Here is a 10,874-nt window from a genome sequence, read left to right as displayed (position 1 = left end):
AGGCTTCTAATGGACGCGCCGCCAGCGGGCAAGGAGTATCGTACGCCCGAGATGTACTATAAGAGTGTCCTGAAGGGTACCCGCAAGATTGCGGATGAGTGCCCCAAAGATGTAATTTTTGAATAGACTCGCAATGTGTTATCTTGTGCGCTGAAAAGTTTGTTCATATGCGCTAAGCAACGCTTATTGATTTAAAATATTACCTTCTATGCGGCCGTTTATTAAATCTGAGAGATGGCAAGTCGTCAGCTTCAGCCCCCATGCCACGAGTGCTGGGGTGTTCGGGATAAACTTGAGCACTCTTGTTCCCATGTTTGGGTCCATATAGGGAGGCGCTCAACACAAGGAACGAGGCAACCGGACTTATAATGCTTGAACACTCTCACTTAGCCATAGAATTCTATAATTTTAAATTTCGGCGAGCCCCTAGTGTTCGGAAGACCGAGTTCGGGGCGCTATCCACGCCTGGGCCGGACGAAGCCGGTTCCTCCATCTAAGCGGCATAAGTCTTTAGGGACTCGACAAAAACCTCTCGAACAGTGAGCAGCTCTCGCCTTATCATGACAGTCAGTTTTAGCTTTCTCCACTGAGGCACTCACCCAGCTCAACCTGGGCGCAATCGCAGTGGTTCTCCCAGTGCTACCTTAGCCGATAGAATGGAACGTAAGGTACCAAAACATGGGAGCCGGGCAAACCCAACTATTGACCCAAGACATGATTCGGAGCCGATGCATATAATGCTATAAGTTCGGGGTGCTGCACTTGTGAAAGTGTTCGGACTTATCACACCATAATGTGGGGAACTTAAGCCCCTGGTGTATTTAGCCGTACCGAAGTGTACGGATGCAACATGTCATAAACGAACATATATAAGAAAAAAATGCAATTATAAGCAAAAAGCGATGCATTGTTTATTCCAGAAATACTGCCATGAATGCAGAACGATACAAATAGTGCGGTAAGCAAGGGATTGGACTATTAAACATGTCCCCCTCCAGGGGTAGGCTACGGAATGGTGTATTAAACAGATTTAATGCTCGTAAAGGAGACCACCTTAGTGTTCGTCGTAGCCTTTCTCCTTCCCTGGCTGTTGCATCATGAGTTCGGCAGGTCTACTGCCGGACAGGGCCTCTGGTGAACGGAGTCCTGTGGGTAAGAAAAAAGAAAAAAAGAAAAAGAGCGACACACTTGGGAGCCCCTGGTGTGGTTGAGCCGCACTCTGGGCCTGTCGTGGTCGTGCCCCTCCCCCTATGCCCATGGTATCTCCAGAGCGTAATGATGTACGCAAAGGACTAGTCTTGCAATTATCAAAGGGCTGGGGTTGGGGCCGCATTGCTACGCATGCTCGGAACGTGCCAGGTGGTCTTGTTGTAGGTTACTCCGGGCGCGTTTGGCCGTGTCCGGTCGCTTAACGGCCGGACTCGAAAATTGCCTTAAGAGGCTGCTCTGTACTTCTGCGGTGAGAGCCGTTGTGTGTTCCTCCGTTCGGAGGGAGCGTTCAGTGTTTCCGTTGACCGTGATGACTCCTCGAGGGCCTGGCATCTTGAGCTTGAGGTATGCGTAGTGCGGCACCGCGTTGAACTTTGCAAACACGGTTCGTCCAAGCAGAGCATGATAGCCACTGCGGAACGGGACTATATCAAAGATTAACTCCTCGCTTCGGGAGTTATCCGGGGATCCGAAGACCACTTCCAGTGTAACCGAGCCTATACAATTGGCCTCTACACCTGGTATGAAGCCTTTGAAGGTCGTCTTTGTGGGTTTAATCCTTGAGGGGTCTATGCCCATCTTGCATACTGTATCCTCATAAAGCAGGTTCCGGCTGCTGCCGCCGTCCATCAGGACTCTAGTGAGGTGAAATCCATCGACAATTGGGTCTAAAACCAATGCGGCGAATCCGCCATGGCGGATACTGGTGGGGTGGTCCCTTCGACCAAAAGTGATCGGGTAGGAGGACCATGGGTTGAACTTTGGGGCGACTGGCTCCATCGCGTATACGTCCCTGAGTGCATGCTTCCGCTCCCTCTTGGGTATGTGAGTTGCGTATATCATGTTCACCATCCGCACTTGTTGGGGGAAACCTTTCTGTCCTCTATTGTTCGGCAATCGGTCTCTTCCTCGTCATCGCTATGCAGCCCCTTGTCATTGTTTTCGGCAATTAACTTGCCTGCCTGCTTAAATACCCAACAATCCCTGTTGGTGTGATTAGCTGGCTTTTCGGGGGAGCCATGTATCTGGCAAGAGCGGTCGAGTATTCGGTCCAGATTGGACGGGCCCGGAGTAGTTCTTCTGAATGGCTTTTTCCGCTGACCGGGTTTAGAGCCTCTGAATCTGGCGTTGACTGCTGCATCCTCAGTGTTATCGCCGTTAACGCGGCGTTTGTTTTTGTTTCGACGCGACCTGCCATTGCGGTCCTTGGTATCCGGACTGCCAGAATTTTTGCTGAGGTTGTTACTGCGGGCTAGCCAGCTGTCCTCTCCCGCGCAGAAGCGGGTCATGAGTGATGTGAGGGCTGCCATGGATTTCGGCTTTTCCTGTCCTAGGTGCCGGGCCAGCCACTCGTGGCGGATGTTATGTTTGAAGGCTGCGAGGGCCTCTGCATCCGGATAGTCGACGATTTGGTTTTTCTTTGTTAAGAACCGTGTCCAGAACTGTCTGGCTGATTCGTCTGGCTGCTGAATTATGTGGCTTAGGTCATCGGCGTCTGGTGGTCGCACATATGTGCCCTGGAAGTTGTCAAGGAATGCGGCTTCCAGGTCTTCCCAACACCCAATTGATTCTGCTGGCAAGCTGTTAAGCCAATGCCGAGCTGGTCCTTTAAGCTGAGTGGGAGATATTTGATGGCGTGAAGATCGTCACTGCGGGCCATGTGGATATGAAAGAGATAGTCTTCGATCCAAACCGCGGGGTCTGTTGTGCCATCGTAGGATTCAATGTTCACGGGTTTAAACCCTTCGGGGATTTGATGCTCCATTACTTCATCTGTGAAGCATAGTGGGCGTGCGGCGCCTCTATATTGGGCTATATCACGACGTAGCTCAAATGAGCTTTGTCTACTGTGTTCGGCCCGGTCGGACTTGCTGTGTCCGGCGTGACGGTTGTCGTCGCGTGCCATGGGGCGCCCACGCGATCCGTAGATCGATCTTGCTTGTCTTGCCTTATCCTCCAATATATCTCGCACGTCCGGAGCGTTCCCCTGTGGCCTTGTGCTTTTCGAGCGATGCCGGGGTACAGTTCTGATGGAGGGCCTAACGGCCTCTCTGTCGCGGCCACGAGGTGGTCGGTCAGCCGTATTGTGCTCTGGTGATGCAGGTTTATATGCCTCCTCCTCTAATCGGGGGAGCAACTTGCGTTTGGGGTAGCTTTTGGAGGGGCGTTCGAGTTCATACTCTTCGGCCGCGAGGACTTCCGTCCATCTGTCGGCTAGTAGGTCTTGATCAGCTCTAAGCTGTTGCTGCTATTTCTTTAGGATGTTCGCCGTGGCCATAAGCCTGCGTTTGAAACGCTCTTGTTCGACGGGATCCTCGGGCACGACGAATTCGTTGTCGTCGAGGCTTGGCTCGTCTCCGGAGGGAGGCATGTAATTATCATCCTCTACCTCTTCGTCTGCCGCTCTCTCATGAGGGCTGGCTTCTCCGTCCTCCTGTGCTAAATCTTGCTGGAGGGGGTTGTCTTTGGCACTCTCTGGGGTGTTATTATCCCCGGTGCTGGAATCTCCATTCTTGCTGTGGCGGGATTTAGAGCGGCGCCGCTGACGCCGGCGCTTGGGCTGTTTCTTGGAGGAATCCGCCTCCGCTGCTTCTTCGCCATTCCCATCCTTTGGGATGTCCACCATGTATATGTCGTATGACGAGGTGGTCTTCCAGTGCCCCGTATGCACTGGTTCTTGGTCATCTCCGGCATCGTCGTCCATACCGTCGATGTCTTTGGAGTCGTAGTCTAGCATGTCGGTTAGATCGTCGACAGTGGCTACAAAGTGGGTGGTGGGTGGGCTTTGAATTTCTTCGTCGTCCGCATCCCAACCATCCTGACCGTAATTCGGCCAGGGCTCTCCTGATAGCGAGAGATACTTTAGCGAATTAAGATGTCACCAAAAGGTGAGTGTTGAAAGATGTCCGCGGCGGTGAACTCCATGATCGGCGCCCAATCGGATTCGATTGGAGGGGGCGCAGGAGGTTCGGAGTCCGGCGAGGAGTCCGGCACCTCGGAGTCACGAGTGTCGCAAGGGAAAAGGTCAGTATTCGGCTCCATCGCCGTAGAGGTTGCAGCCCCCGAGGCGGTGTCTAGCCACCCGTCCTGGATTAGCGTGGTCGGCTCCGAATTAAGGATCGGAGCGGACTCATGTGCGGCCTCCAGGGCACTGTCCGGCAGCAGAGCTAGATCATGCCCATCGAGACAGTGCGGCGCGCTCGGCTGTGGCTCGAATCCATCGAAGATCAAGTCTCCGCGGATGTCAGCCGTGAAGTTTAAGCTTCCAAATCTGACCTGATGGCCAGGGGCGTAGCTTTCGATCTGCTCCAGATGGCCAAGCGAATTGGCCCGCAGTGCAAAGCCGCCGAACACGAAGATCTGTCCGGGGAGAAAAGTTTCACCCTGGACTGCGTAGTTGTTGATGATCTAAGGAGCCATCAAGCCTATCGGTGACGACACAGAGGAACTCTCAATGAAAGCACCAATGTCGGTGTCAGAACCGGCGGATCTAGGGTAGGGGGTACCGAACTGTGCGTCTAGGCGGATGGTAACAGGAGACAAGGGACACGATGTTTTTACCCAGGTTCGGGCCCTCTCGATGGAGGTAAAACCCTACTCCTGCTTGATTGATATTGATGATATGGGTAGTACAAGAGTGGATCTACCACGAGATCAAGGAGGCTAAACCCTAGAAGCTAGCCTATGGTATGATTGTTGTTGTGATTGTTCGTCCTATGGACTAAAACCCTCCGGTTTATATAGACACCGGAGAGGGCTAGGGTTACACAGAGTCGGTTACAATGGTAGGAGATCTACATATCCATATTGCCAAGCTTGCCTTCCACGCCAAGGAAAGTCCCATCTGGACACGGGACGAAGTCTTCAATCCTGTATCTTCATAGTCTTGGAGTCCGTCCGGACACCCCCTAGTCCGGGACTCCCTCAGGGGGCACACCCAGGAGATGCGTGCCGGGCATGTGTAACCGCCACAACACTTCCAGACTTGTGAGAGGCCGCCTACGCAAGATTTGGCGGCTGTGCTAGCCCCCGGAGGCCGCCGGCCATAGTCGTAGACACGTGAAGAGCAATCCGCGGAGAGGGAAGTGTTCAGATACTTCTTTAAAGTTCGCCCTCGGTGCCGGTCTAGAAAGTTGACCGGCACCAAGAGAGGGGGTAGGCCACGGTCAACAACTTCTTCTTCTCATGTTTTTCACTTTACACACTCTTTAAAGTTGAGTTTTGAAAAAAACATGAAAAGTCATGGAATTTATAAACTTTGGTCGTAAAAGCATATGAAATATGAGATACAAAAAATATAGTGCAAAACAAAGACAAAAAGAGAAGGGAAAAAAATTAGAGCAGTGGTTATCGAGGGTCGATCCTCGGCTCTCGGTAATAGCAACCTTTTCCGAGGGCCGCTCTCGGTAAAGCATCCGACCTAGATCTCTTTCCTTCTTCTGCATTCTCGATAATATGTATTATACTTTTTGTTGTTGTTTTCTTTCATGCTTGGCAAACAACCTTAGCACATCATAATTACTGTCTTGTGTTTTCTTCTTCGGATGAGCCTCGTCCGGTTCTAGAGACCGGCACCCCCCGGTGGCCCCGCCGGTCTAGGGCATTATTCGGCACCGAGAGGGTGTAGTCCACTGTGAATAACTGCTTCTCCGTGTTAGTGCATGTCATCGCGAGATGACAGACCAAGTCTAGGCTCATTGTATCACGGGATCACCAAACGAAGATTCTGTCTCGGGAACGGACGTAGCCAGTCCTCGATGTTCCCGCCCGTGTGTGTAGTTTGTGAGGCACGTGTCACGTCAAGGACGTGCATTGCTTATTCAAATAGCACACCACCCCTGTATGCATATGCATGGGCCACGTGCATGTAGGGGTGCCCTCCCCCCTCGGGCGGTCTCTATATCGAGCACCCATCCGGTGGCCCCGGCGGTCTTGGGCATTATTCGGCACCGAGAGGGTGTAGTCCATGGTGAATAACTTCTTCTCTGTGTTAGTGCATGTCATTGCGAGATGACAGACCAAGTCTAGGCCCGTTCTGTCACATGATCACCCACCGAAGATTCTGTCTCGGGGACGGACGCAGCCGGTCCTTGACGTTCCCGCCCGTGTGTGTGGTTTGTGAGGCACGTGTCACGTCAAGGATGTGCGTTGCTTATTCAAATAGCACACGGGCATGGCCTATGCGGTGGCCCCTGCGGTCTAGGAAGTTGACCGGCACCGAGAGAGGGGCAGGCCACGGTCAACAACTGCTTCTTCTCATGTTTATGACTTTACACTCTTTAAAGTTCTCTCTCGGTGCCGGTCTACAAAGTTGACCGGCACCGAGAGAGGGGGTAGGCCATGATCAACAACTGCTTCTTCTCATGTTTATTACTTTACACTCTTTAAAGTTCTCTCTCGGTGCCAATCTAGAAAGTTGACCGACACCGAGAGATGGGGTATGCCACGGTCAACAACTGCCTCTTCTCATATTTCTAACTTTACACTCTTTAAAGTTCCCTCTCGGTGCCGGTCTAGGAAGTTGACCGGCACTGAGAGAGGGGGTAGGCCACGGTCAAAAACTGCTTCTTCTCATGTTTTTTACTTTACACTGTTTAAAGTTGAGTTTTGAACAAATGAATTTCAAACTTTGGTCGTAAAAACATATGAAAATGAGATACAAAAAAGATAGTGCCAAACAAAAACACAAAGAGAAGGGAAAAAATATTAGAGCAATACTTACCGAGGGTCGACTCTCGGCCCTCCGGAATGTCTACTTTTTCCGAGGGTGACTCTTGGTAAAGCATCTAACCTAGATCTAGGGGGGCATATTTTCCGAGAGCTGCTCTCGGTAAATCATCTAACCTAGATCTAGAGTTGATTTCATTTCCGAGGGCCGCACCGACAAGCACTCGGTAAATGTGACGTCGACTACTTAAGCATATCCCCCCCCTGTTGTTTCTTCACTCAGCTCCCCATCGACCGGCGCCCCTCCTCCTCTGCTCCCCACCGACTGGCGCCCCTCCACCGACCGGTGCCCCCTCCACCGCCGCCCCCACACCACACCGAGCTCCTCCCTCTGGTGAGCCCCCCTCCTCCTCTCCATGTGTGTACAGGTAGATGATTGATAGATGTATGCATAGATAGATGGATGGATTGATAGATGGATGCATAGATAGATGGATGGATTGATAGATGGATGCATAGATAGATGGATGGATAGATAGATGGGTGCATAGATAGATGGATGCCATGTAGATACATTTTTTAAAAGAAAAAATGTAGATAATTGTTGATATTGTTGTATGCATGGATGCTATGTGCGGATGTGATCGATGAGATACGTGAGATAGTGTCGATGAGAGTTGTTCTTGGAGGAAGAAAAATCAACTTTTGAGCAATGACAGTTGATTTGGGTGAGCTCCTCATGTTATATCTTGATAACGTGCGAGGGGCTCACCCAGCTCAACCATCATCGAAAGTTGAAATACCCGTGAGAGAGTGTACACCATATATACCACCACCAGCGAGAGTTCTTCTTGGAGGAAGAAAATCGACTTTTGATGATGGCGGTCGATCTACGTGAGCTCTTCATGTTATATCTTTCATGTTTGATTCTTATGTTATTTTCCATTGTGTGATGAAAGGTGTTAGCATCGATCGATTTTTTGGCTATGGCCTCCAACGGCGAACCTTCCATTAGGGTCGACTCCATGGACACGGAGAAGAGCTCCGAGTACCTCTTGGAGGAACTCCTTGACAAGAACCCACAGCTGATCCTAATGAAGTTTTTATGGATCTGGCCAAGAAGAATCCCCCAGCTAAGGACGGCAAGGCTCCACCACACAAGGAGCCATTGAGTCCACCGACCATCATTCCCGATGATGCTTGGTCCTCCACTATGGGGGATGCCCCCCACGTGCTCTGACTCGACGATCACTGGTTTCACCGACTACACCTTGGAGTAGTCACCTAGATAGTTTGACGTTGATTTAGTGGTATAGTTATGTACTTGCTGATATGGACTTGGATGGCCACCTGCAATGCTTTTGATTGTATGAGTGATGAATGCTTATGTTGATTCTGTATGATGTGCCTTATTTCTTTTTCTTTTGTAGATGAAGTGGTATGTGGTGTACAGAGGACGGTGTCCAGGAGTCTACAATTCATGGTCGGAATGCAATGAACAAATACTGCATTATGAAGGCAACTCCTTTGCCTCATTCAACAACAAAGAGACGGCAGAGTATCATCACAATCAGTATTTGCTTAAGCAAAAGAGAAAAACAAAATTACGCAATGGTGCAAGCCAAACACAGCTTAGCTGGTTCAGTGGGTTGAAGAACTTCATAATTCTCTTTTAGTTTGTCATAATTGTGGTGTTGCTTTTTATCATATGGTGCATGCATGCAGACCACTTTGTTGTTTAATTAGTAAGTAGGCACTTGTACTAAAGAGCTACTTTGTGATTTGAAATGAAGCTTGTGTGAACTAGTTATGGATTAATGCTTATGTGAGTTTGTTGTTAACCTGTGTGACTTGAAATGCAAGTTTGAGTATTGTATAAATGTTTTTGCTGCACCAACTCGAGCAAAAAACAGTATGAACAGAACTGGAACAAAATTTTACCGAGGGCAGTACTCGACAAAGAGGCATGCGCTGGAAGCTGGAGGCACTTGGCTGTTGCAGTTATGCTGAGAGGACTCTCGGTAAAGCAGTGGTTACCGAGGGTCGACTCCAAGCTCTCGGTAAATGAGTAGGTGCCGAGAGTCGCTCTCGGTAATGATTAGTGCACCATCAAAGTTTAGTCCCACCTCTCCTAGAGACAAGCAACAAAACCTATTTAAATAGTGGGATTGTCCAGATGGAGTAAGCTTCGGTATTCATAACACTCTTGTTAAGGAGATGGACTATCACTTTGAATGTTCACCTGTCTCGAGCAGAGAACATTCAAAGTGATAGGCCTTCTTCTTAATGGTGGATGTCGGTGCTTTTTATTAATGGTGTCGGAACGTGTCCGTTTTGTGCAGGAAGTGCTGGTCATGTTGCTCCGGTGGCCCCGGCGGTGTAGGGCGTTGTTCGACACCTAGAGGGGGTAGGCCACGGGGAATAACTGCTTCTTCGTGTTAGTGCATGTCATCGCGAGATGACAGACCAATTCTAGGCCCATTCTGCTTTGTGAGGCACGTGCCACGTCAAGGACGTGCGTTGCTTATTCAAATAGCACACCACTCCTGCATGCATATGCATGGGCCACGCGCATGTAGGGGTGCCCTCCTCCCTCCTCGGGCGGTATCTATATCGAGCACCCATCCGGTGGCCTCGGTGGTATAGGGCATTATTCGGCACCGAGAGGGTGTAGTCCATGGTGAATAACTGCTCTCCGTGTTAGAGCATGTCATCGCGAGATGACAGACCAAGTCTAGGCCCATTCTGTCACGGGATCGCCAACCGAAGACTCTGTCTCGGGGACGAACGCAGCCGGTCCTCGACGTTCCCGCCCGTGTGTGTGGTTTGTTAGGCACGTGCCACATCAAGGATGTGCATTGCTTATTCAAATAGCACACCACCCCTGCATGCATATGCATGGGCCACACGCATGTACGGGTGCCCTCCCGCCCCTCGGGCGGTCTCCATATCAAGCACCCATCCGGTGGCCCCGGCGGTCTAGGGCGTTATTCGGCACCGAGAGGGTGTACTCCATGGTGAATAACTGCTTCTCCACGTTAGTGCATGTCATCGCGAGATGACAGACCAAGTCTAGGCCCGTTCTTCGAGATAGTCTATGGGTATCGAGAGGGAATGTGTCCGGTTTGTGCAGGAAGTGCGGGTCCTGTTGCTCCGTTGGCCTCGAAACTTCTTGTGCTCTCAATGGAGGCCATCGCATGTATATGCATGGGATATCCGGTGGCCCCGGTGGTCTAGGAAGTTGACCGGCACCGAGAGAGTGGGTAAGCCACGGTCAACAACTGCTTCTTCTCATGTTTTTTACTTTACACTCTTTAAAGTTGAGTATTGAAAAAAAATATCGAAAGTCATGGAATTCATAAACTTTGTCGTAAAAGCATATGAAATATGAGATACAAAAAAGATAGTGCAAAAAAAAGGCAAAAAGAGAAGGGAAAAAAATTAGAGCAGTGGTTACCGAGGGTCGATTCCCGGCTCTCGGTAATTGCTACCTTTTCCGAGAGCAGCTCTCGATAAAGCATCCACCTAGATCTCTTTCCTTCCTGTGCATTCTCGATAATATGTATTTTCCTTTTTTGTTTTCTTTAGAGCTTGGCAAACAACCTTAGCACGTCATAATTACCGTCTTGTGTTTTCTTCTTCGGTTGAGCCTCGTCCGGTTCTAGAGACCGGCACCCCTCCCGTGGCCCCGGCGGTCTAGGGCGTTGTTCGACAACTAGAGGGGGTAGGCCACGGGGAATAACTGCTTCTTCGTGTTAGTGCATGTCATTGCGAGCTGACAGACCAAGTTTAGGCCCGTTCTGTCACGGGATTGCCCACCGAAGACTCTGTCTCGGGGTAGAACGTAGCCAGTTGTCGACGTTCCCGCCCGTGTGTGTGGTTTGTGAGGCACGTGCCACATCAAGGACGTGCGTTGCTTATTCAAATAGCACACCACCCCTGCATGCATATGCATGGGCCACGCGCATGTAGGGGTGCACTCCCCCCCCCCCTCGGGC

The sequence above is a fragment of the Triticum dicoccoides genome, chromosome 6B (assembly GCF_002162155.2).
Source record: "Triticum dicoccoides isolate Atlit2015 ecotype Zavitan chromosome 6B, WEW_v2.0, whole genome shotgun sequence".
NCBI lineage: Eukaryota > Viridiplantae > Streptophyta > Magnoliopsida > Poales > Poaceae > Triticum > Triticum dicoccoides.
The sequence above is the reverse complement of the archived record's forward strand: the minus strand, read 5'-3'. Positions refer to the sequence as shown.